We start from the raw sequence: 21,495 nt of genomic DNA on the forward strand, positions 1-21,495 counted from the left end.
TTCTAGTATCTAATAACAACTGCATAAGACATATAGCAAGATCACAGACATTAACAATTCCATCATGAATATACATTATGGTGTGTTACAATACAATCAAAGACAATAAGATATTCCCACAATCTGTGAGGTGTGAACAATTTCACAATTCTAAGCCTTTTTTCTTTATTCCCTGTCTGGGACTCAATGCCCCTTGAACCTTTCTCTTTCTTGCTCAAAATCTGAAGTTCTATCATCAGGTTTGTAACATCCATCTTTGAAAGTTAACTAAAAAGTCTTTTGTCCATGACTTGATTAAACATTGTGAAGGAGCTTCTGCCAATTGGTTTATGCTAATATCAGACTGTACTAATGGGTCCTTTTTGCCAAGGGAAAAACTGGCAAAACAGTTTTGTGTGTCTGTTTGTGGCAAGAAAGCAAGCTGTTTTCTTATCAAGTTTTTAGTCTGCTCCTGGATGAGCACTCATGGATTCAGAGAGGTGGATGTAGTCCATCTGTAGGGAGGCTGGGACTCTGGAAAGCATCTCAAACCTGAAACTGAGTGTGTCTCCTTTTTTCCTGTGGCTGTAGGTCATATGCACTCAGAATTCGGGAATACAGGTCCAGTGTTACACTCCAGCTGGTTCTGATATTTTCCTATAGGCCCCTGTCCAATTCCTCTCTGCTCCATGCATCTCATCAACCACTCAAGCAGCCAGCACACCTATTTCTTCACCCTCGAGAAAACATAGACATGCCATTGACCCCCAAATAATTAAGGATTCTGGTCTCATGTATTCATCTCACCATTTGACCTGAATAAAATTTGCACGAGTTCCTTCATGCCAGAATCTGTCTGTATCAGATTGCTCACTGGCATCCATATTTTAAAAGTTTAAGATAAACAGTGCGTGATTTAACACAGCATGTGGAGACCGGGGGCACAAGCCCCCCCTTTTTATCTTAGAATCTGTTTTCTTAAGTCACTATGGGCCTGCTATATTATTCCTTGTTCCTGGGGATGTATAATGAATACAAGTTTTTTATCAATTTTCCATTGAGCACAAAATCGCTGGAAAGCTTTGCTAGTATATCCAGACCCATTATCTGTTTCTATACCTTTTAGCATTCCCATGTAAGAAAAATATATTAAACAATGACTTTTAGGAAAGGCCTATTTAATAGGTTCCCAGTGTGACCCATAAACCATGGTAATTCTTTTAGGTGAATAACATTTGAATTTGCACAAATAATATTCTGTCTTGAATATTACTAGACCCAGTGCATGGGACTGTGTCTATTACCTTATAAGCCTTAAAGACATAGTATCTGTCAGTATACAAATTAAATAAATTATTTACCAGGATCTGAAAGACCACTGCGACATTCGCAATTTGAGTATTTGCGCTGAAGCCAGAGCTGTCTGCTCAATCTATTACTTGCTATTAATAACTTATGTAAGTGACTCTGACAATAGAACCATTGGTTAAAAACTAACATAGCATACGTTTAAAGGACTGTTTTTTTCCAATTTTGGACATACAAAATGATGCATTAGTGTAAATTGTAACAGGCCATGAGCTAGAAACTGATTATCAGTTCTTCCTGAAATCTGAGCAAAATCCATGACTCATTGTTCTGAAAAAAACTAACTAAACTGTTTCTTAGGGGAAGGCACATGTATCATATTTGCTTCTCTCCTAAAATACTTTCTAGAATCTATATGACATTTCTGCATCATGTAAGCTACTGTTTTAAAATAAGGGCTTAATATTTAGGCTTGTGAGACAGATAGGCACAACCACCATAATTGTTCCTTCTGCTATAGAATCGAAGCTGGACTATGTTTTGTGGGGAGTACATAAGCTTCCCATGGTTTTGTATAGTCAATATATCTGATGATTCTGAATCGCCTCCTCTAATTATAGAACTTGTCTACCTTCTGAGTTAGCTGTTTGGGTACATCTGGATCATTATCTCCTTATAGAATCTTTCTTAAAGGATTTAAATCATCTTTGGATGTTCTAAAATAGGTACTTAATCAATGTATATTTTATAACAGCTTTTTAAAACTCATTTAAATATTTTAAACTATCTTTTCCAATTGCTATCTTTTAAGCCTTAATTTCTTTAGAATACAACATATGTCTTTAAAACATTTTAAGATTTATTTTAAGTTTCTAAGTAGCCTTTTGTATTCTAACCTTCGAAGCTGACCAGCTGATAAGACTTCATTTGCATCTTAGCTGACCTGGCCTAATTTGAATTTGGAAAGACACTTTCAAGCTGTCAATCAAACAGGATTGGTCTCTCCTGAGGCTTTTCATAAGCCCTTTTTAAAATCATGTATCAATTTTTATTTTCTAGATTTTCCTTTTTTAACCTAAAAAATTTAGGAAGATCTGTATATTCTCATTTGCCAATATTTACAGAATCATCAAAAGATTCTTCATGTCTCTAAGCTAATGCTATAGGCTTTTGCTAATTTTTTTATTGACTATCTCCTAGGGCTCAAATCATTAATTTTTCCTGTTAAGATTTTGACTTACTTACTGGATGCTCTTTTTGACCATATTAGAGTAATTTTGATATTTTTTAAACTATATCCGAGGCAATGTAAATATCTCTTTAATCATATCCAACACAATTTAGGCATTTCCATTCATCTGCATTCATAAATTTGCAATCACATCACGCATCCAGGTGTGGCCACACCTTTCTTTCAAAACTTGCATGCATCTCACAGCTCTCCTTTTGCCTAAGTTATGAACAGTTTGTTGAAAAAAAAATCCCTAATTGAAATTTCTCCTAACATAGTAGCTATAGTCAATTCTTGAAATATGAGCATCCAAAATTTGAACAAAATAACTCCCTAAGTCCCTGCCTGCTTTCTATAACAAATTTCCTCCACCTGACAGGCAGGCCTAGGGTTACCTGCTTTCAATTTCATAGGGCTGAGCTTTCTACAGCAATATTCCCTATCAACCTCTGGGTTAAAATTGTTGTTGTTCCATATGTGACATAAGCCATTTTCAGTTCCTTGAGCTGTTTGAATGGTATTGGCACACATATCCTGCTATATTCCCCTGAACCTCTCTCTCTCTCTGATCCAAGGAAACTTGTAAATTTCTTATCTCCTGTCAACAATTTCGCTAAAATTTCCCATTCTCTTAGATCTTGCTGAGTTTTACCATTGAGTATTTACGTTTCTGTATTCCCAGTTTAAAATGAAAGAAGGAGGTAAAGGCTCCCTCCATCTTGGTACTTATTAACTCTCTCTCCCTGCTGATCCCAATCATTGGTCCTGTATATTCTTTACCAGTCAGCTGCCCATTTGTAGGCACGGAGATTTCTGTACTCCATTATATTCCTAGATATCTCCCAAGGGCCTGTGTGTGAGGACACACCTATGTCTCCCCAAGAGCTGCGAAACTCGAGATGCTGCATCATGGCTGTGGCTTTTGCAAGTGGGAGGATCCTTTTAAAACTTATAGACTCTAAAATATACTGTACTTGCTTTCATTTGTTTTAGTTCTCCTGGCTCTTAAATTATACCCAAGTAAATAAATATACAATCATCGGACTAAGAATTACCTGCCAGATTTCTCTAAGTATATACATTTTACATTCAAGGCTAACTTACTTCTCTTTACCATCTGGCTAATATTCCTGTTTCATATTTACAATTACCTGAATTTTTCATTCCGATGTTTAACACATTACATTTTACTACTTTATCACATGATTGACATTTCAGTCTCACATCTTCTTTGTGCAATTTTCCCTTATTTTAAGGGTTAAATAACCTGCTTTACCTATTCTTGTCATCTGCTGGCTGATATTTTCGTCTTACATATATTTTGTGTACATTTCTGCTTTAAGGGTTAAATAACCGGATTTATCTTTTTTCATCAGCTATTGGCTGATGTCTTCCTATATTATATTACATATATCTGTTTCCTATTTCTACAAATATATACAGTTTTATTCCTGACTAAATGCTCCTTCCTCACTCACCACATTTGGCCACTTCTTTTTCATGTGCATGCTTATTTTCCAACCGGTTCTCAAGAAAAGACTGAGTCTTCGAATTGTCCAAGCCTCTGACCTGTCTGTATCTTTGTGGTGTCCATGGCTTCTTCCCCCATTCTCAGGCCCCACGTTCAGGCGCCATTTTCTCATGACCTGGCTTGTCTCAGCTTTAACCCATGACAGTCATAAGGTTCTACCTGAGTGGGGTGTGTGGACCTGGAAGCTACTAGCAACCCAGAGATGATAAAGACAAACACAGGCATCTTGTCAACTTCAGAGAGCTCTCAGTTCCATGTTGTAGAACTAGAGTCATTTCTTTATTAGCCATCTTTTCTGGTGTTTCTTAACCGTCATATCATTGCCAGGAGGGGACCATCTCTCTTTCTTCTCCTCTCTCCTCTGGAAACTTGCCCCTAACTCCTAACCTCTTGTCCTCTCTAGTTTCTCACACATCTCTGGTGCCTCTGCCCAGGTGAGGGCCTATTCAGAGGCTTAGGCTCATAGAGATGCAAATTAGGAGGCATATTACACTGAGGACATGGTAAACAATAGTAGGCCTACTGGCATTAACAATACAATGGTAAGCTTTCTGGTGCTCCATGTTTACAGGAGCTAGAGGCTGGGCCACAAAATATTCCATAAGAGAATTATTCTGTCCCCCACATACCAGCAGCTCTGGACTTGATCAGAACTATTATCTAACATATCTGACCCTTTTCTATCTCTGTCTGTATGTGTCTCCCTGGCTGAGTGTGTTTCTCTCTCTGTGTTAGAGAATAGAAGGGCATGCTAAATCACTCTTAAATGGCAAAATTAAGGTGTTTTTATTGTCCTACAGGTACCCTTCATTTCAATCATGTGAATGCTTTCAGCAAAGTTGCTTGTATCAAAAGAAGGCAGGTGATGTGTCTCTAATTTTTGTTTTTGGCACACCCTATGTTTTCCTGTAAGTTCTAGTGAGCTAAATGGGACCCATGCAAAAAAGTCAAAAGATTCATTCCAGATAAATTGTATTCAATCCCACAATGATCCCAGATTCTTCTTCTCCTCCTCTGGTACCTTTCCCTGGGAAAATACTCGATCATTTGACCATGAAACCCTCTGTCACCAGGACTTGAGAAATATATTGTCTTCTAAACTTACCCTCATTTCCTACACTGATAACATCTATAAAGGATTAGGCTGCCCATGACAGTGACAAACATTCTGGAAATATGTTAAGCAAGCAGTTATTCCAGGATTTGTTAGTACCCCAATATTCTCAGGGCCACCAAAATTGGTCAATGTCATTTCATCAAAAAGAAGCAGTCTTGAGGACTCGAAATCGTTGTTCCAAATGTTGCCAAGTTTGAGACCACAAATTGCCATAATAAATGAAGGTGGGAATGAAGATCTTGGCATCAGTCCTGCCCATGAGACCTGGAAGGGTGCACTCACTCAGTGGGTACACTGTTAAGTACAAGGTCCCATGGTCAATAAGTATGCAGGCAAGGTCATAGGACCATTTAAAAGACAAATCCCTACCCACAACTAATGTATCATTCTCTCTGTCACCTTCCAATTCCTCTCTGCTATCTTCTCTTTCATATCATCCTCTGACCCTCTTCATCTCTTCCGCTGCCTCCCCCACTCACCTTCTCCAACCATGTCAGAAAATCTAAAGTTCATAGACATTCTAAGATTCCTGTTTCATTGCTCAGGATTCCATCTCCATAGTGAGCTTTCCCCTTACACGTAAACAAATGACCAACTCTGGAGCTGGGAAAGCAATGGAGGCTCTCTCATATCCAGGCTTGGTTGTCCAGGACATCTCAGAGATATTACCTGGAGATGAACAAATTCTGAAACACCCCATGAGGACACTGTGTTGCCCAAGGATGTGGTCCAACTCCACATTCCCTGAATTACCTGTGGTTTTCAGACTTACAACTTTGGCATTTTTTTATTCCACAATTGTATATGAGTTAAGGCTGTCTCTGTCTTCTGAAATGTTCACTACCGAATGTCCTTCAGGAACCCCCATTGGAAGTTCATCTTATTTTTAAGAGAATTTAGCTGCTACTGTTACCGTGGAAAAACTGTTGAATGCCATTTTATGGAGCAATATCAAATACCTAAAAAGTACCTAAATGGACTAAGAGAATAAAAGGAATCACATTGATATAAAAAAGGTGAGTTTTTCATGGTTAGCTTCTTCAGGAAGATTCAAATTCCATTTCTTATATTAGCTTGTAAGATCATATGACTGCATCTACTTGGTGCTAGAGATGATGTCAGCAGCAGGATTGAATTCTTTACGCAGAGACAGCTTCTCCATGAGTATGTTGGTAACCATCCTCTGGATGTATAATGCACTTATCCAAGCCTACATTGAGCCTTGGACTGTCTGTGTCCCTCTGTCATTTCATTCTCTAACTTTCTCTCTAGCACTCAATGTCTCTGTCTCTCACTGTCTGCGTCTCTCTGTATATGTCTCTACACTCTGGGTGGGAGTCTATAATTCTAACTGCTTTGCAATGTGTGTGCCTTCTACCCTAACTCAAAGTCTCTGTCTCTCTCACTGTCTAGTCCTCTGTTTTTGCCTCTGCACCTGGGGGAACCCCTGAAGTTGTAATTGTTCTGGACTAGTCTCCACCTAAACTGAGCTTTTATCTGTATGTTTATATGTGTTCCTCTCTCTCTCTCTCTCTCTCTCTCTCTCTCTCTCTCTCTCTCTCTGTGTGTGTGTGTGTGTGTGTGTGTTTGTGTGTGTGTTTGTGTATTTGTGTGTGTGTGTGTTTGTGTGTGTTTCTATCTGTCTCTCTGTCTCAACTGAACATCATGATAAACATCTCTACAATGGCAAATTTAAGGTGTTTTATTATTGTCCCAAAGATACTCCTCCCATTTCAAAATGAGAATGCTTTCATTCAAGTCGCTTCAATCATAAAAAGGCAGCTGATGTGTCTCCAAATTATGTTTTTGGCAAAACCAAAATATCCCTATGAGTTCCAGGGAGCCTCATGGGACCCATGCAAACAGTTCCAAATATGCACTTGAGAAAAAATTTGTATTCAGTCTATCATCCTGGATTCCTTTGTTCATCATCTGGTACCTCTCTTTCGCCAATCACTCCATCATCTGTCCTATCACCACCCTGACACCAGGAATTCAGAAACACTTTTTGTTTCTAAATTTAACTTCATCTCCTACACTGCTGACATGTGTTGAGGTCTAGGAGACCCAAGTCAGTGCTACCTGTCCTGTCTAAGGAAGTAACAAATAGATAATCCAGGATGTGGTAGGACCACAACTTTCTCAGATCCCCAGTGTTGATCAATGTCCTACTTCAGCAGTATTCAATCTAGAGAACTCCATATCCTTATTCCCTAAACTGCCATTTCTTACACCCCAACAATCAATATTCAGCAAAAGCATAAATGAAAGATACAGGTGTTGGGAGCTGCAGAGTACCATGCCTATAAGATGGCACCGGTTTCAGCCTTCTGCCAGCCCCATGGCAAGTGCTCTCAGTGATAAACAATTCCTTATTAGGAAAGAGGCCACGTATCCTTCTAAATCTGCTTGGTGACAACCTATCCTAGTGTGCCACCTGGTTGTAGATGATTGGTAGTTGCTGGATATATTAGGCCCCCCCCCATCCTGTGTTCGGGGCCACTTGCTGTAAAGCAAGGTTCCCGATTAAACTGTGAGAAGAAGATTCCTCAATGTTGTGTTGTTCTTGCTGGTCAAGGATGGACGAGACAAGTAGTGGCCCGTTCAGGGAATCAGAACTTCTCATAGTCGGGGCAGCGCCAGTAAGTTCCCAAGGTAAGTGGGACAAGTAGGTCCTCGATGAAGGCAGCAATAAGGTCTCCAGTAAGGAGCAATAAGGACCTTGGTAAAGAGGCAATAAGGTCTCCGGATAGGAGCAAGACTGTTCACAGCCGAAGCGAACCAAAAGTAAAAGGCCTTACTCCTTCTTTAACTTGCAGAGTGAGAGTAAAGTGAATGGACCCGACTATATAATGTTGATTTGGCTGCTCTTTAACATTGCAGTCTGGGCTTTTATTTTTTGGTGGTGTTATCCAACTTGCACAACTCCAGAGAGCACAAACTGAAACAAAAGCACAATGGGATCCTCACAGTCACATCCAATTTTTCTGGCTCTTCAAGAGCTGCTTCATTCTAAAAAATTAAACTTAACTAAAGCCACATTGCAGAGGTTCCTGAATGAATGTGACGCCATTGCACCCTGGTTCGCGGGTTCGTGCAATCTCTCAGTGGCTGGTTGGGATAAGTTAGGGAAAGACCTGGATTTTGCCTGGGAACAAGGAACGTTGAAGCCATGTGTTCTACCGGTATGGCTACTGATATGCAGCTCTCTAGAGGACCTAGAGGGAAATAAGAAAGCTCTAGTGAATGGACAAACTGCCCTTGAAATGCTTCGAGAAGAAAGATCCGAACAGTCAGAAAGTGACCGAGGAAAGGAAAAACGAAAAGGGAATAAGAAGCAAGTCTATCCTTCTCTAGGAGAGCTGAGGAAGGAGTTAAAAGGACCAGGAGAGGATTCAGAATCAGAGGAGGATATATATGAGGATGAGGACCTCACGGAGGGTGAGGAGGGAGAGATTATTGAGCTCATGGAAAACCATTCCTTAAAAGTACCACAGAAACAGCACCCTAAAATGCAACTGTAAAGCAAGGGCACCACCATACTGCTCCTCCCTCCTACTGCTCACAAAAGGAAATAAGAGTTCCTGGTTGTTCTACCTTCTGTCTGGAAGTGTGGTGCACCGTTCACACTGAGTTTCAGATTGCCTGACCACTGGCTTATCCAGTTTTACGGATGGTAACCAACAGAGATATCATGAGCCGATTGACTTTAAAATAGTCAAAGCAATGGCAGAGTCAGTACGCACCTATGGGGTGACAGCACCCTTTACAGTTGCCCAGGTAGAAGCATTAAATTGCTTCTGTATGATCCCTGGTGAATGGATGAATTTGGTAAGAACTTGTTTATCGCCAGGACAATATTTGGATTGGAGANCTTTCCAAATTGAATTTGCCAATGATCAAGGTGCGGCTAACCGCTCGGCTGGTAATCCAGCCTGGGATGTGGACATGCTTCTTGGTCAGGGACGTTTTGAACAGCAACAAAAAGGATACCATCCTCAAGTGTATGATCAGATTAACCAAATTGCCATTAGGGCTTGGAGGTCTCTGCCCAACAAAGGTGATGTCAGTGCAAATCTTACAATGATATCACAAGGTCCTGGAACACTTTTCAGACTTTATGGCAAGAAGGGCAAAAGCTGCAGGATGAGTGTTTGGGGATCCAAAGGCTGCTATGCCATTGATCAAACAGCTGATTTATTAACAATGTACAAAGGAGTATAAGTCTGCAATAACTCCATATAAGGGTAAAGTCTGGATGAAGGTCTGTAGGGAGTTAGGCAGCCCACTGTCCAATGCTGGCCTAGCAGCTGCTGTGATGCAATTAACTAGGAAAGGCAGAAGGTATGAAAGGATACTGTTGCCATAAGGAATGGCCAATAGTCTTACTATGTGTCTGTTGTTTGTTGCAGAAGCCATTGCTCCTTTGAGAGTGGACTTTCCAAAGAATAGATGTGTTAATTACATAGATGATATTTCATTGGCTGCCAAAGATGAAAAACCGCTCAATAAGGCATATAAAAAATTGGTAAAATTGCTTGAGATGCGTAATTTAGTCATAGCCTCAGAAAAGGTACAAAAGGACACTGTTATTAAGTATCTAGGGGCTAAGATTCTCCCTCATAAAGTTATTCCACAGAAGAGAGAGATTAGAAAAGATAATTTAAAAACTCTTAATGATTTTCAGAATTTGTTGGGAGATATAAATTGGATAAGGTGTTATTTAAAATTACCTAATTATGAGTTGAAACCATTCTATAATCTCAATGGTGATTCAGCGCTAGATTCACCTAGGCAGTTAACCACTGAAGCCAGAGAGGCTTTAAAGAATGTGGAGACAGAATTACAAAATACCAGCCTTAAATGCCTAATGGAAAACATGGATATTCTTTTGTGTGTGCTCCCAACATTTTCCCAGATGGTCTGTTACTATGGATTTATTCTAAATCCTCCCCAGAAAAAAACTATTGAATACTATCCTGCAGCAGTTGCTGACTTGGCACAAAATGGGATACAGCAATGCCTTCAATATTTTGGGAGACTACCAAATATGATCATAATCCCATATGTTGCTCAACAAGTTAAGATTCTTTGTGGAACTGTGAATGATTGGGCCATTTTGCGCTGCGGGTTTTCAGGAGAAAAAGATAATCATTATCCAAAACACCCTCTAATGTCATTTTTTTAATAGAACATCCGGTCATTTTTCCTAAAATGATTGCCACTGCTCCTATTGTTGGAGCCCCAAACATTTTCACTGATGGATCCAAGATGGGCTGTGGAGCCTAAGTGATAGAGCATCAAGACCCATTGTGCTTTCAATGTCAGTCTGGCTCCCCCCAGATTATTGAATGTAAAATTGTTCTTGAAGTGTTTAGAAAATGTCTGTAGCATCAGTATTTCCTCAAACATAAGATGCACTTCCAATGCTGGAGGCTTAAGGAGGCTCAGTACCCAACATCTCAGAAGTCGGAGTCAGCGTCGTAACTCATCGACAAACGTTTAACACGAAATCTGGAAACATTGAGATGACACAGGATTCCAAACAAGGCTGGGAAGAAACTCCCAATGTGGTAAGTCTGACACCCACAGGTGATTCAGGGAATGTGGTAGAGCATCTCTTCCTTGTGAAACACACTGTCTTCTTAGGGTTTTTAAGCATTTAGTCAGCTCCCGAAGATATCTCTGCGATGACTCCATCAACCGAGCCTGGATAGGAGGAGAGTTCACGGAGAGAGAGAGAGAGCCACCATGGCATTCACAACTCCCAAAATGGTCATTTGTTTACATGGAAGGAGAAACCTCGATATTGATACAGAACCCTGAGCAATGGAATGTCCCTGAACTTTAGATATTCTCTCATGTTTGGAGAGGATGAGTGGGGCAGACAGGAGAAGATATGAAGAGGTTCAGAGGAAGATAACAGAGAGAAGATAGCAGAGAGGACTTGGAAGGTGACAGAGAGATACATATATTAGTCTTGGATAGTGATCTGACTTTTAAAGGGTCCTATAACTCTGATTGCAGACTTATTAATCATGGAACCCTTGAGTGAACAGAGTACTTGCTGAGTGAATGCACCTTTCCAATTATCATGGGCAGGACAGACGCCAAGACCTTAATTACCACTTTCATTTATGATGGAAATTTGGGGTTTTAAACTTGGCAATATTGGGAATAAAGATGTCGAGTTCTCAAGTCTACTTCTTTAACAAGACAGGGCATTGATCAAATTTGGAGACCCTGAGAATAGTGGGGTACTATAACATCCTGGAGTACTTGGATGCTCCAAGAACTTCCAGAATGCGTGGCTCTGTCTTGGGCATCCTAAGCCTGGACAGATATCAGCAGTATAGGAGATGAGGTTAAGTTTAGAAGACAAAATATTACTTAAGTCCTGGAGACAGAGGGTTTCATGGTCACATGATTGAGACTTTTCCCAGGGAAAGGTACCAGAGGAGGAAGAGGGGAATCTGGGATCATTGTGGGAAAAATACTATTTATCTTGAATGAATCTTTAGAAATTTTTACAATGGCGCCATTGAGGTCAATGGAAAACATTGGGTGAGCCAAAAACATAATTTGGAGACACACCCCCTGATTTACTTTGATATAATCAACTTAGCTGAAAGCATTCACGTTTGAAAAAGTACCGTATCTAAAGGACAATACAAAGCACCCTAATTTTGCCATTTTAGAGTGGTATAGCATGCTTTTCAATACTCTAACAGAGAGAGAGAAACACACACAGCAAGGGAGATACAAACAGAGAGATACAAAAGGATCAGATTTGGTAGATAACAGTCCTGAGCAAGTCAAGAGCTGCGGTTATTCATCCAGATTGTGGTGGGATATACAGAAGGCAAGAGAGAGGGTAAGATACTGGGAGAGGGCAAGACTAAGAGAGACACAGAGAGACAGAGAAGGGGTGCTCATCTAGCAGGGAGTTCCAGTGAAATTCAGGTAGAGTTATAGTGGGCGGACCACTTCAATCTAATCTAAGATATGGAATTTAAAATTTCCTGCAAGAAACTGGCATGGAAAACTAAAATTTCTGTCAGTAATGTGTGTATTTTCATTTTGTTTGTCCTTTATGCACAACCTGGTGAATATGACATTCCTCATTAAAATCATCTGAACAGTTTTTTCAACGTAACAGTAACAGAAAATATGCCTCAATCATAAGATGTATTTCCCATGGGCTAGACTGAAGAAGGTTTGGCACTCTGAATCTCATACCTCACAGTCAATTTGAACTCATGGGCAAAGGCAGAAGAAAATGCCTGAACATTCAAGTCGACACAGAATACCTATTATTGGAGGGAAGAAACTGCTGAAGGCATGATCCTGAAAGAAAAAATGATTCAGCAAATGTAGTGTTTGACCTCATCCTTGGGAAAAACACCGACCTGAAGTGTCTGACAGTTTGATCAATCCGAGAGAATGATCACTACGTTTTCCTACACATCAAAGCATGGGCATGGTGAGAGGTCACAGAGAGAGACCTTCCATGTCTTTCTCAGCAGTAGTGTTGGTCTTTAGTGTACATTGAAGGGGGATGTACGAAATAGAAACTGAACACAGGGCAATTGCAAACCTACCTATGAAATTCCATGAACCAAGGATTTCAGACAGGGTGGGAGAGCATGAGTTTGGGACAGAGGAGAAGAGACAAAGGGGGTCATCGAAATAACAAAGAGCAGATAGCTGATAGGAACATGAAGATGAGAAGGAGAGGGAGAGAGGGATAGAGGGAGACATAGAGAGAGGGAGAGAGAGAAGGTGAGAGAGAGTGAAAGACACACACACACAGAGAGAGAGACAGAGAGAGAGAGACAGAGAGAGACTGAGAGAGAGAGAGTATAAGTGGGTCGGCATCTGTCTTTTAACCGGGTCTTTTAAAGTGGCCTGCAGACTTAGTAACCCTCAAACTGGACTGAACAGAGTACTGCCTGAGTGAGTGCATCATGCCAGGTGCCTAGAACAGGCCAGCCTGATGCCTTCACCTTTCATTCCTACTTTCACTGAATACTGATTGTTGGGTTGTTAGAAATGACAATTTAGCGAATAAGGATATTGAGTTCTCTAGATTGAATCCTTCTGAATTAGGGCTTTGTTCAACATTGGGTACCTGAGAATGTTGTGGTACTACCACATCCTGTACGATCTATTTGTTCTCTTTTGGACAGGCCAGGTAGAACTCACTTGGCACTCCTTGACCTCAATGGAGAAGATCAAGTTAAGTTTATAACTGACACTGACTTGATGCATCAGAGCGAGCCGCAAAACTTGGATCTGGAGCAAAGATCACTGGTATCAGATGACTCTAAGCAGTGACAACAAATGGAACCAGAAACANCCCCTCGCCTACCGGGGCCAATTGATGGACAGAGAATTGTCACTGGACCTCTGCTTATTAGATCACGACACAGAAATCAGATCCTGGGTGGGCAGATGGAGACAGAACTGCCACTTGTCTTTGTCATGCCAGAGTACTTCCCAGAACTCGGATCTAGATACGGCAGATACAGAATTGCCACTGGGCCTCGACATGTTGGAAACGTCTCAGAACTTTCATCTTGGTCCAGCAGATTGAGGCAGAGATGTAACAGGGCTTTGGCGTGTTGGAGCCCATGGCAGAACTTGGGTCCAGGAAAGGCAGATGGATGCAGAACTGCCATTGGGCCTCAATGTGTTGTTTACTGCCTCTGAACTGAGATTCTATGCCAGGTTTGGATATGGAACCACCCCTGGGCCTCGGTGTATCATGGCCTGAGGCTGAATTGGGATCAGGCGCTATGATCACTGGTCTCAGTTGACTCTAATCAGTGATTATGAATGTAATTGGAAACAGCCCCTGGTCTACGTGGGCCAACAGTTGGACACAGAACTGCTACTGGGAATCGTCATTTTGAAGCTCACTGACGAACTCTAATTCTGGGCTGGCAGATGGAGGCAGAACTAACACTTGGCCTCAGCTTTTTGGAGCCCGCCTCCGAACTTGGATCCATAGCACAGATCACTGTTGTCAGATGACACTAAGCAGTGACGATCAATGGAACCATAAACAGCCGAAGACCTCCATGGGCCTGCAGATCGACACAGAACTGCCACTGCACACTGGCGTGTTGTATACTGCTGCTGAACTTGGATCCTGGACTGGCATGTGGAGGCAGAATTGACACTGGTTTTGGAGTGGCACGAATCCAGGGGCGGCAGATGGATGCGGAACTGACAAGGTGTTTTGGCGTGTCATGGATTGCCAACAAACTCGGATCCTGGGCCAGCATATGGATGCAGAACTGCCCCTGGGCCTGGGCATGTCAAAGACCACCACCAAACTCGGATCCTGGGACCTCAGATGAAACCATCACTGCCACTGAGATTCTGTGTGTAGGACCTCGGCCTGGCATTCTGATCCAGAGCAAAGATCACTGTTGTCAGATGACTCTAATCAGTGATGACAAATGGAACTGCAAAAAGAACCTGGCTTACCTTGGCCAGTAGATGGACACAGAAGTGCCATTGGGCCTTAGCATGTGGGAGATCGCCATCAAAATAGGATCAGGTGCACAGATCACTGGTGTCAGATGACTCTAAGCAGTAACCAGAAACTGCCCCTGTACTACCTGGGCCAGCAGATGAATACAGAACTGTCACTGTGCCTCGGGATTTCAGAATTATTTGCCGAAATCAGATCCTGGGCTGGATGATCAACACAGAGCTTCCACTGGGCCTCTGCCTGTCAGAGATCATTGACAATCTGGGATCCAGGGAACTGATTACTGGTGTCAGATGACTCTAAGCAGTGACGACAAGTGGAAGCAGCAACAGCCCCTGGACTCCCTGGTCCGGCAGATGGGTACAGAGCTGCCAGGGGGCCTTAGCATCTCAGAGCCTGTTGCTGAACTCGGATCCTGGGACAGCATATGGATCCAGAACTGCCTTGGGCCTTGGCATGTCCAAGGCTTCCAACAGATGTTGATCAGGAACAAAGATTATTGTTGTCAGATTAGTCTAAGCAGTGACGATGAATGGAACCAAGACATCACATGGCCTTACTGAGCCAGCAGATGAATACAGAATTTGCAATGGGCGTTGGTGTGTGGAATCTCACTGCCAAAATTGGATCCAGTGCACAGATCATTGGTGTTAGATGACTCTAAGCAAAGAAGACAAATGGAACTGGAAACAGAACCTGGCTTACCTGGCCCTGAGGATGGATACAGAAAAGAAATTGGGCTTCAACATATCATATACTGGTGCCAAACTCGGATCCTAAGCCAGCATGTGAATGTAGAACTTCCAAAGTGACTTGTCATGTCTGAGCTGGCCACCGACTCGGATTATTAGCAAAGATCACTGGTGTCAGATGATTCTAAGCAGTGATGACAACTGGAACCAAAAACAGACCCTGACATCCTGGCAATTGAACACAGAACTGCCACTGGGACTTGTTGTGTAGGATCTCACTGTCAAACCTGGTTCTGGTGCACAGATCACTGGTGTTAGATGACTCCAAGCAATGATGATGCTTAGAGTACCAGAAACAGCCCCTGACCTCCTTGGGCCTGCAGATAGACACTAGATTCCCACTGTTCCTCGGCCTCTCATATACCTCCTACAAACTCGCATCCTGGGCCACCATATTGATGCAGAACAGACCTGGGCCACTACATGTAGGAGCTTGCCCTAGAACTCGGATCCAGATCATAGATCACTTGTGTCAGACTCTAAGCAGTGACAACTAATCGAATGAGAAACAGTCTTGGACTCCCTGGGCACTGGATGAGCCATCTACACAACTACCACTGGGCCCTCATGAGTGAGCCATCACAGAACTTGTATCAGGCTAAGAAATCACCAGTGTCAGATGACTCTAAGCTGTGACAACAAATGGAATCAGAAACTTTGCCTGGCTACATGGGCCAGCGAAAGACACAGAAGTGCCACTGGTCCTTGGTTGTAGGATCTCGCTGCCAAACCTGGATCCNGTGCACAGATCACTGGTGTCAGATGACTCTAACCTGTGACAACAATGAGAAGCAATAACAGCCCCTGGACTCGCAGGTCTGACAAATGAACACAGAAATGCCAATGGGCCTTGGCGTGTCCGAGAATGCCATTGAACTCAGATCAGGTGCACAGATAATTGCTGTCAAATGCCTCTAAGAAGTGACGAATAATGGAACCAGAAACATCCCCTGGCCACTCTGGGCCAGCAAATGGTCAGAGAACTGCCATTGTGCCTCGGTAATTTAGAACCTGTTGTGGTAGTTAGATCCTGTGCTGTAGATAAACACAGAGCTACCACTGGGTCTTAGAATTACCCAGCCTGAAGCCAAACTTGGATCAGGAGTAAAGATCAATGGTTCAGATGACTGTAAGCACTGATGACAACGGAACTGGAAAGAGAACCTGGCTTACCTGGGCTGGCAGATGGACACAGAACTGCATTGGGCCTCAGTGTGTCCAAGGCCTCCACCAAACTCATATCAGGAGCAAATATCCATGATGTCAGATGACTGTAAGCCGTGACAACTAATGGAACTGGAAACAGAAGCAGGTTTGCCTGGGCCTGAATGTGGACCCAGAACTGCAACTGGGACGTGGCATTTTGGAGGCTGCTGATGAACTCAGATCCTGTGCCACCATATGGATTCAGAACTGCCACTGGTCATCGATGCATCTGAACCTGCAGCTGAACTCGGATAAGGAGGAAAGATCACTGGTGTCAGATGGCTCTAAGCAGTGACATCAGATGGAACCAGAAACAGACCCTGATCTCCATGGGCTGGCAGATGAACCCAGAACTGCCACTGGGACTCGCTGTGTAGGATCTCCTTGCCAAACCTGGATCCTGTTCAAAGATCACTTGTGTTAGATGACTATAAGCAATAATATGAATGGAACCAGAAACCGCCCCTGAACTCTATCTGCCTTCAGATGGACACTGAGCCCGCAATGGGCCTCGGCATGTCATATACCACCGCCAAACTCAGATCTAGGGCAAGCATATGGATACAGAACTGCCAATCGGTGTCTGCGTGCCCAAGGCCTCCACAAAACTTGGATCAGGAGCATGAATCAATGGGGTCACCTGACTCTAAATAGTGACGACAAATGGAACCAGAAACATCACCTGGCCTACCGGGGCCAGCAGATGGACAAACATCTTCCAATGGGCCACTTTACATTTAGGAGCTCTCTCCTGAACTCGGATCCAGAGCACAGATCATTCTTGTCAGATGACTCTAAATAGTGATGAGGAATGGGACAAGAAACAGCCCCTGGACTCTCTGTCCAGGCAGATGGAATCAGAACCGCCACTGTTATTCGATGTGTAGGATCTCTCCCCCAAAATCGAATCCAGAACACAGTTCACTGGTGTCAGATTACTCTAAGCATTGATGACAAATGGATGCAGAAACAGCCCCTGAATTCCCTGGTCCAGCAGATGGAGACAGAACTGCCACAAGGACTTGGCTTTCAGAGTCTGTTGCCAAAATTGGATCCTGGGCTGGTAGATGGACACAGAACTGCCACTGGGCCTTCGCATGTCATAGAATGCCGTTGAACTCACATCATGCACAGAGATCACTAGTGTCAGATGACTCTAAGTATTGTCGTTGACTACAACTCTAAACATAACCTGACTTACGTGGGCCGGCAGAGGACACAGAACTGCCATTGGACCTCAGTGTGATGGAGCCATCGCAGAACTTGGATCTGGCACACAGATCACTGGTGTCACATGACTCAAAGCAGTGACAATGAATGGAACCAGAAACATCCCCTGGACACTTGGGCCAGGAGAAGACACGGAATTGCCACTGGGTCTTGCTGTGTAGGACCTCACTGCCATACCTGGATATGTTGCACAGATCACTGGTGTCAGATAAATATAATCCGAAAACGACAATGGAAGCAGAAACAGCCCCTGGATTCCCTTGTCCAGTAGGTGGACACATAACTGCCAGTGGGCCTTGGCATTTTGTATCCTGTTGCTGAACTTGGATCCTGGGCTGGCAATGGAAACAGAATTGACACAAGACTTTGCCGTTTCAGAGCCTGTTGCTGAACTCGAATCCTGGGCAGGCAGATGGACACAGAACTGCCACTGGGCCTCAGCCTGATGAATAACTTGGATCCTGGGCCACCATATTGATGTAGAACTGCCACTTGGCATATGGATGTTGAACTGCCAATGGGACTCGGCATGACCAAGCCTGCACCAAACTTGGATCAGGAGCAAGCATCAGTGGTATACGATGACTCTAAACAGTGATGACGAATAGAAACAGAAACATTCCCTGGCCTACCTTGCCCAGCGGATGTACAAAGAAATCCAACAGGGAATCTTGACATGTAGGAGCTCGGCCCAGAACTCAGATACAGGGCACAGATCACTGTTGTCAGATGACTCTAAATATTGACAACGAATGGGAACAGAAACAGCCCCTGGACTACCTCTGCAGGCAGATGGATGCAGAATTGCAAGTGGGCTTCAACGTGTAGGAGCTCACCCCCTAAACTCCGATCCAGTTCACAGATCACTGGTTTCAGATTACTCTAAGCATTGATGACAACTGGAAGCAGAAACAGCCCCTTGTATACCCTTGCCAGGAAATGGACACAGAACTGCCCCTGGGCCTTGGCGTGTCGTAGAATGCAGTCAAACTCGGATCATCTGCACAGAGCACTGCTGTCAGATGACTCTAAGCAGTGACAATAAATGGAAGCAGAAACATCCCCTGGCCTACCTGGTCCACCAGATGGATACATAACTGCTACTAAAAACTCATGATTGAGCCATGGAAGAACTTGGATCTGGCACACAGATCACTGGCGTCGAATGACTCTAAGCAGTCATGATGAATGTAACCAGAAATATCCCCTGACACACCTAGGCCATTGGATGGACACAGAAATGCCACTGGGCCTCAGTATTTTAGAACCCTTTGCAAACTTAGATCCTGTGCTCGTAGATAAACACAGAGATTGCAAAGGGCCTGGGCATGTCATATACCACTGCCAAACTTGGATCCTGGGTCAGGATATGGATGCAGAACTGCCACTGGAACTCAACATGTCTAAGGCCTACACTGAACTTGGATCAGGAGCAAAGAACACTGGTGTCAGATGAATCTAATCAGTGATGACAAATGGAACCAGAAACAATACCTGGCCTACCTGGCCCACGAGATGAACAAAGAAGTACCACTGGGCGAAGGTGTGTATGATCTCTCTGCCAAATTGGATCCAGTGCACAGATCATTGGTATTAGATGACTCTACACAATGATGATAAATGGAATCAGAAACAGCCCCTGACCTGCATGGGCCTGCAAATGGACCCAGAACTGCCATTGTACCTCAGCATTTTGCGGGGTGCTGACAAACTAGGATCCTGAGCCACCAAATGAAATCAGAACTGTCATGGCCATTATCATATCTGAGCCCGCAGCAGAACTTGAATCATGATCAAATATCAATGGTGTCACATAACTCTAAGCAGTGATGAGGAATGGAATCAGAAACATCAACTGGCCTACCTGGGCCAGCAGATGAACAAAGAACTGCCACTGGGAGTAGGTGTGTAGGATCTCACTGCCAAACCTGGAACCAGTGCACAGATCATTGGTGTTAGATGACTCTAAGAAATGAGGATGAATAATACCAGAAACTACCCCTGACTTCCTTGGGCCTGCAGAAGGAAACTAGTCTCCCTCTGGGCCTGGGCGTGCTATATACCTCCACCAAACTCAGCTCCTTCAACAACATGAGTGTGCAGAACTGCCACTGGGCGTCTCAATATGTATGAGCTCACCCCAAAACTCAGATCCAGAGCAAGGATTCCTGTTTTCAGATGAATCTAAATAGTGAGGATGAATGGGACCAGAAGCAGCCCCTTGACTCCCTGTGCAGTCAGATGCATGCAGAACTGTCACTGGGCTTCCACATGTAGGAGCTTGCACCCGAACTCAGATCCAGAGCACAGATCACTGGTGTCAGATCATTCTAAGCAGTGACAACAAATGGAAGCAGAAACAGCCCCTGGCCTACCTGGGCCATCGGATGGACACAGAACTGCCACTGTGCATCTGCATTTCAGAACCCCTTGCCAAACTCAGATCCTGGGCTAACAGACAACCACAGAGCTGCCATGTGACAGGGCCTCGGCATGTCAGAACTCATTGCTGAACTAGGATCGAGTGCATAGATCACTGGTGTCAGATGACTCTAAGCACTGAGGACAAATTGAGGCAGAAACAGCCCCTGAAATACCTGGTCAAACAGATGGACACAGAACTGCCTCCAGGAATTGGAGTTTCAGAGCCTGTTGATGAAATCGGCTCCTAGGCCGGCAGATGGAAACAGAACTGCCACTGGGCCTTGACGTGTCATAGAATGCGGTCCAACTCAGATCATGCGCTCAGATCACTTGTGTCAGTTGACTCTAAGCAGTGAAGATTAAGGGAACTGGAGACAGATCATGGCTTACCTGGCTGGCAGAGGACAAAGAATTGCTACTTAGCGTTAGTGTGTACGATCTCCCTGCCAAACCTGGATCCCGTTCAAGTTCACTGGTGTCAGATGACTCTAATCAGTGATGACAAAGGGAAGCAGAAATATCCCCTGCCTTCTCAGGTTGGGCTGATGGACAAGAAATGCCAATGGGCCTTGGCATTTTGTAGCCTGTTGCTGAACTCGGATCCTGGGCTGGCAGATGAACACAGAACTTCCATGAGGCCTTGGCATTTGGGAGAATGCTGTGGAACTCAGATCAGGTGCACAGATCATTGTTATCAAATGCCTCTAAGCAGTGATGATGAATGTAACCAGAAACAGCCCCTGGCGCACCTGGGCCACTGGATGGACACAGAACTGCCAGTGATGACAATGGGAAGCAGAAACAGCCCCTGGATTCCCGGGTATGGCAGATAAACACAGAAATGTCAATAGGCATTGGAGTTTTGTAGAATGCCGTCGAACTCTGATTATGTGCACAGATCATTGGTGTCAGATGACTATAAGTAGTGATGATGAATCAAACTGGAAATAGAACATGGCTTACCTGGACTGGCAGAGGACACAGAATTGCCACTGGGCCTTGCCGTGAGTGAGCCATTGCAGAAATTGGATCTGGCACACAGTTAAAAGTGTCAGATGACTCTAAGCAGTGACAAATATGGAAGTGGAAACAGAACCTAGCTTACCTGGGCCAGCATAGGACACATAACTGCCACTGGGCCTCGGCATGAAGGAGTCATGGCAGAACTTGGATCTGGCACACAGATCACTGTTGTCAGATGACTCTAAGCAGTGA

This window comes from Cricetulus griseus, unplaced genomic scaffold, assembly GCF_003668045.3.
Source record: "Cricetulus griseus strain 17A/GY unplaced genomic scaffold, alternate assembly CriGri-PICRH-1.0 unplaced_scaffold_24, whole genome shotgun sequence".
Taxonomy (NCBI): domain Eukaryota; kingdom Metazoa; phylum Chordata; class Mammalia; order Rodentia; family Cricetidae; genus Cricetulus; species Cricetulus griseus.